The sequence below is a fragment of the Prunus dulcis genome, chromosome 2 (assembly GCF_902201215.1).
Source record: "Prunus dulcis chromosome 2, ALMONDv2, whole genome shotgun sequence".
Lineage (NCBI taxonomy): Eukaryota > Viridiplantae > Streptophyta > Magnoliopsida > Rosales > Rosaceae > Prunus > Prunus dulcis.
Window position 1 is genome coordinate 7,877,153 of NC_047651.1, and position 6,888 is coordinate 7,884,040.

Below are 6,888 nucleotides of genomic sequence, written 5' to 3' on the forward strand. Positions count from 1 at the left end.
TCTGCCGGTGCGGGGATGAAGGTAGCATACTTGGTGAATCTGTCGACTACCACCAAAATTGAGCCACACCCTTCCGACTTGGGTAGACTCACAATAAAGTGACAGGACCCGCCCCGAAATTTCCCTGAAACCGGAGCGGACCCCGTCTTTGTTCCGACATCACCCCGATGCCGGGCCCACTTACTAAAAACCGAGACTCTTTACCAAAATTTTGGCAGAGTCCCCCCTGTAAATTTAAGAAACCCAACCGATTTCAACCTGCAACAAAATACAAAACAATCCCAACCAGCAGCATGTTTTAAAGCGAATAAACAATTTACAATGAAATGGCCTCAGGCCTCACAAATCAAACCCTAACAGGGCGATAACAGAGCATGTCTAAGAACTTCAATTTCAACAAAACAGAGTTCAAAGGAAATAACATGAAGAAAGAGTCCTACGAAGGCTCAAGGCTCGGAAGCGCACGATCCGGCTCTGCTGCGGAGCTCAGTCAACTACTGGCTGGGGGCGCAAAACAGAAAATTGTGAGTGGACAAAAATAAATTCAGTTCAGTGTAAACCAACGTAATATAACCCCACCGTTTAGAAAACCATGCAAGAAATTCCATGCATCTCAAAACCTTCATACTCAAGTATATATATATATATATATATAATATATATATATAAAAACAAATCAATACTTGATGCCAACTCCAACATCCATAAAGAACGCTTTATAAAACCCACCATCCAAAACTTAAAAATCCCACAACCAAACTCTCAAAAGCGTACCCATTGGCACGACCGGCAAGGAAGTATCCACACCGAGAAACAAGAATGAATGAGTAGATATAAATATATAATATAAGAGATATGTATATAATATAAATATGACCATCACCTAGTTGTACCGGGGAAACAATCCAACCGGGGGATTGTTTGACTAGTCACCCTGGCAGAGTCCTCATGATGAGTCCTCAATCCACCATGTGACTAGGGAACGAGCCGTCCAACTGGGGGACCAACTCTCAGCCAGCACGTACCGTCGATAACCTCAAAACCCGTACGTCTGTGATCAGTCCTACGCGCGCAGACTACCCAATCAAGGGTCTACAGCAACATCCCGTCAAGGATGCCCCGGGTTCCGATTCTTCCAAGTATCTCAAGTATCCGTATCCAAGTTCCAAATCAGGGGAGGTACATAGGGTAGTGCTTATAGCACACCAAACTGACATTCTATACTCACCACTTTCCACAATCTCATCTCAACAACCCAAGTACCTCGCACATAACCAAATATATATAGAAATCCTCAAATCCATATATTCATACTCAAGATACTCAAATATGTTAAAACCCAAAATATATTTTCAATGCCTCATAAAAATATCCCTTTCAACAACTGAATAAATAATATATCCAAAAATACCATTTAAAACATCATGCATAATATTTCTCAAAATCCATATAAATATACTTTCAATACCCAACTATGCCAAAGCGCTATACAGACTTCAAATTCAACCCATGAATATAATATATTCAATAAATCGTTAAAACATTATGCATAAATCTTTCATTAATAAAACCATGCATAAGATTTGAAAACAAAGTCCACTCACAAGTAGTCCCACGCTGCTTGACCCTGAGAGGGTCCCGCCTGCTGCGTATGCGTGGTCGGAGTACCTAATTCAGAATACGTACACGAGATTAATACGAAGCGTTTCGAACGAGTACTTTGAATTAAATATCCTAATTTCCCAGGTTCCTAGTAAGTGTATTAGGAACGCGACGTTCTAAGGTCCAACTACCCAATTTGGACGATGGAACAGCTTCGGGAGACACTCGGTCAACCGACGGTCAAACTTCCCAATTCGGGTCAACCGGGCCCACGGGACCCACGGGACCCACGACCTCCATTTTACAATCCGAAAGTTCCTAAAGGTTCCACAAGGTCTAAGATACCCGTCTCGCAAGTTTGGTCCGAAACGGACGGTTAGATCGCTTATGATCGCACGATCGGACGGTTAATATAAAACACAAACTTTAAGTTATTGAATCGGAACATCCGGGGTTCCGATTCACAATCCGCGAAGTCCTATACGATCCTAGGAATACCTAGAACAACATATTTTAATTCGGGAAGGATCTAACGGTCGGAACCTATCGAACCCGGATAACGCACAATATGCGAAAATCCGTTCGATAGTCAAACGACATCCGAATTGAGATCCGCGAAATCCTATGCGCTCGTGACAACCTAAGGATCTCATCGGGTTAATTTGCAGCCTCACCAGCCTCGCCCACGCGCCGCCACACGCGCCGGCAGCGCGTGGGTGTGTAGAGAAATTTCGGGAACGGAAAAACTCCACACCCGAGCTCACCCTTCCGGCTACAGATTCTACTCGACGAGTGGAACACTTTATTCAACTACACCAAGGTCCAATTCGGACGGCAAGTGGTCGGAATCGGCGTCGGAAACTCACGGATTTTAACCCGGAACTTCACGGCTTCGATCCGGCAACCACCGTCGACATGGTCGTCGTACAACCTAGGAAACAGCTAGAAGGGAAGGAGAGCTACCTGTTCCAAGCGACGGCGCAGCTCGAGATGGCCGGAAACGTCGCCGGCGACGTCGGTAGTTTCAGTCGGGTTTTCACGTCGTCGCCACCGCCGTTTGCCGGGTTTTCGATCGGAGAAAAGGGGTGGGCTGGGTAGAGGAGGAAGAGATGAAGCTTTTGCAAGAAACGGCGCCTCAAACGGTGGTCGGACGGCGAAGTTCTCACTGTCTGAAGTTCCGGCGAAAATTCAAAACGGGGAGGGGGTTCAACCGCGCGAGGAAGAGAGAGAGAGAGAGAGAGAGAGAAAAGTCAGATATTTTAAACCCAAATTTCGAAATATTTACGGTTTTGCCACTGATGATGTTTTGCTCGTAACTTTTTCGTTTCAACTCCGATTCAAGCCTACCGCGTGTCTACGAATTCGTCTCAGTACCACCTACCCAAAAATACCAGTCACTGCCCCAAACACTTTCCGGGCAAGAAAATGACCAATTTACCCCTACCCTAAGGGTAAATTCGTAAATTCACTTAAATAATTTAAAATAGGAATTAAATGTGGAATCGGGGTGTTACATAAAGTCCATGGACAAACTCTCCCATGGTCTGGTTGGAACAAGAAGTGGCTCTAGCAACCCACCCGGCTGCTTCTGCAATGTCTTGTCTTGTTGGCATACAAGGCAAGTCCGCACGAACGAGTCTACATCTTCCCGCATCTGTGGCCAATAGTAAGCTTCACTCATCAAGGCTAATGTCCGATGAGTGCCCGGATGTCCTGCCCACTTCGAGTCATGACACTCCTTCAGTAGCTCTCGCCTCAGATTGTCCCACCTTGGAACATAGATCCTCTTCCCTGTTGCATAGAGAATCCCATCATCGAGCCAAAATCTTCTTGTCTTCCCATCTTTGACAAGCTCCAACAGACTTTTGGCTTGGGGATCATGCAACAAGCCCTCTCGTATCCTCTGCATGAGAGAACTCTGGGGTTGTGTGACAGCTGCTAGTACGGCCTTCCGGCTTAAGGCATCGGCAACGACATTTGTCTTCCCTTGCTTGTACTCTAGTTTGTAGTCGAACTCTGCCAAGAAGTCTTGCCACCTAGCCTGCTTGGGTGACAACTTCTGTTGGGACTGAAAGTAGCTTGTGGCAACATTGTCAGTCTTGACCACGAACTGAGAACCAAGTAAGTAGTGCCTCCAAGTCCGCAAGCAGTGCACTACGGCTGTCATCTCCTTCTCTTGAACGGTATACCTCCGCTCCGTGTCATTGAGCTTCCGACTCTCGAAAGCCAATGGGTGTCCATCCTGCATGAGTACACCACCAATAGCAAAATCTGATGCATCAGTGTGTACCTCAAAAGGTTTGCTAAGATCTGGAAGTCTCAGCACTGGTTCCTCCATAAGAGCCCTCTTCAACTCATTGAAGGCATGTTGGCATCGGGGTGTCCACTCCCACGCCTTGTTCTTCTTCAGCAAATCCGTCAAGGGGGCGGCTATGGCTGAATATCCCTTGATGAACCTGCGATAGTAGTTCACCAATCCAAGGAAAGACCGCAACTCAGGTACCTTGATTGGTGGTTCCCACTCTTGAATGGCTCGCACCTTGCTCTCCTCCATGAGCAATTGTCCTCCCCGTATCTTGTGACCAAGGAACTCGACCTCTTCTTGGACAAATGAGCACTTCTCCCTCTTCACATAGAGCTGGTTCTCCCTTAGAACTTGGAAGACCTTCTGCAAATGCTCAAGGTGTTCCTCCAGAGAATTGCTGTACACCACAATATCATCGATGTAAACTACAACAAACTTGTCCAAGAAAGGATGGAATACCTTGTTCATAAGAGTGCAAAATGTTGCGGGGGCATTAGTCAAGCCGAACGGCATGACAAGGAACTCGTAAGACCCATATCTTGTCACACATGCGGTCTTTGATTCATCTCCCTGTGCGATCCTCACTTGATAGTATCCTGAGCGCAAGTCCAACTTGGTGAAGTACTTCGCTCCTCCCACCTGATCAAACAAATCTGCAATCAAAGGGATTGGATACTTGTTTTTGATGGTCACCTTGTTTAGCGCCCTGTAGTCGATGCACAACCTCAGTGTTCCCTCCCTCTTCTTTTGGAAAAGAACTGGGGCACCATAAGGGGCCTTGGACGGTTGGATGTACCCAGCGTCCAACAACTGCTTCAACTGCTTCCTCAATTCCTCCAACTCAGGAGGTGCCATCCGGTACGGCGCTTTGGCAGGGGGTTTGGCACCCGGTTCCAACTCAATGGCATGATCCACCTCTCTCCTAGGTGGTAAGGTTTTGGGCAACTCCTTGGGCATGACATCTGCAAACTCCTTAAGGATTGCCTCCACCGCTTTCGGAACTGGTTGGACTTCCTTCTCAACTACATTCATCTTCATAGTTGCAAGGAACGTCGGTTCGCCTTTCTTCCAAGACTTGGAAAATTGCATGGCTGACAAAAACTTCGTCCCGCTTTGTTGTCTCACTACTGGCACCATGCATGGCATTGTTCCACCCTGTGTAATGCACATAGTATTGTGAAAGGGAATGGGAAATGCTTTTACCTTGTCCATGAACTCCATTCCTAGCACGACATCGTAGTCATCCATCGAGATCACGGAGAAGTCAGCTACTCCCTTCCAAGTGGCAATGTGTAGCTCCACACCACGAGCTACCCCATCAATGGGCTTGGCAGTTGAATTCACCGTCTTCATACTGCCTGCTTCCTTCGAGACTCGACACCCAAGTCTCTTTGCTTCCTGCACGGACATAAAGTTGTGCGAAGCACCTGTATCCACCAGGCAACGGGTTGTCTTGCCATTCACCATGGCATCGACGAACATTACTCCTTTAGCTTGAACCTGTGGTTGAGCACCTTTGGCCTGCAAGGCATTGAAGCGGTGAATGGCCCCCATTCCTGCTTCCCTCTCGGCCTCCTCTCCCTTCTCTTGGTTCATAGCATTCAGAGCTTTCTTTTTCGGACAATCCCGCATCATGTGCGGTCCATCGCAGAAGTAGCAAGCTAGCTTTGACTTGTCTTTCCCCTTGTCACCTTTGTCATTCTTCTTCCAGGATGACTTGTGACCGTCAGACTTGTCTCCTGACTTGCTACCTCTCTTTTGGCTTGTTGTCTCCCCCACCGGATCCATTGCCACCTTTCTTTCCGTTGAACTTGGAGTCGCCTTGATCACTCCTCTTGAACTCTACAAGAGACTCAGCTGCAGCAATTGCCTCTGACAAAGTTTGGACGTGTCTCCTTTGTAACTCCAGCTTGGCCCAATTCTGTAGGCCACTCATGAAGTACATGAGCTTGTCTTCATCTATCATGCTAGGCACCTCGAACAACAGGTTGGTGAACGTGGCGACGTAGTCCTTCACGCTTCCAGTTTGCTTCAGCCATCTTAGCTTCTCCTTTGCCTCATACTTGGCATTCTCTGGATAGAAATGCAACATAATATCCTTCTTAAAATCTTCCCAAGTCTCAAGTGTAAACGTTCCTTGTTCGATCTCCATAGATCGACGACGCCACCACATGAGAGCATTGTCGGTGAGAAACAACGTTGCCGCATTGATCTTGGGCTCATCATCCTCGAGCTTTAGATACTTGAAATACCTTTCGATATTCCACAAGAAAGTGTCTAGCTCCTTCGCCTCCCTCTTCCCATTATAGGATTTGGGCTTGAAAGAATCTAGCAACTTGGGTTCCTTCGGAGTCCGGGTCTTGTTCAAGACAACTTCCTTGCACAAAGCCCAATCTCCCTTCACATCCTTCATCTCATCACGAAGCGAAGTAAGCTCCGCTAAGAAATGATCTAACTTGGCTTGAACATCTAGCTTGATGTCGTCTAGCGCGGAGTTGAGGACTCCCTGGAATTGGCCTTGAAGCTCATCCGCTACAGTTTCGAAGCCCCCCTTCGTAAGGACGTCCTCTTCGAGTCGCTGATCGAGCTCGACCACGGCATTCTCCATCTTAGAAAGCCGCTTCTCCATCACGGCCACCACATCTCTAGATCGTTCCCTCTTTGATTTGCCCCCACGATCCATGTTGACCTTGGACAGGTCTGTCTCCACATCTGATGATCCGCTCTTCGACATGCTTCTTTGAATGATTCGAGCTTTTGCTCTGATACCAACTGTCACGGGATGACTTTTTCGGAGTCTTCCTTCCGTGCGGCCTTAGACTTGATCGCCTCTCGAACAAGCTAAGTCAGCCTCCTTCCTACAATATAAGATCGAAACAAGCAAAGAACACTTGCAAGAGCAAGAACACAATAAGAACACTAAAGAACACAATAAGAACACTCAAGAATGTTTGGGAGAATATATGCTTGTGTTGCTATGC

General features: G+C 47.1%; 1 long non-coding RNA gene across 1 annotated transcript; it reads right to left on the reverse strand.

Annotated features, from left to right (window-relative positions):
- Nucleotides 1-269: 269 nt before the first annotated feature.
- LOC117619565 lies at nt 270-2,761 on the reverse strand. Its single transcript, XR_004584585.1, has 3 exons — nt 2,566-2,761; nt 1,605-1,668; nt 270-501 (listed from the first exon to the last, which is right to left on the reverse strand). It is a non-coding gene; the product is annotated as an uncharacterized LOC117619565 (long non-coding RNA).
- Between the last annotated feature and the right edge of the window lie 4,127 nt (nt 2,762-6,888).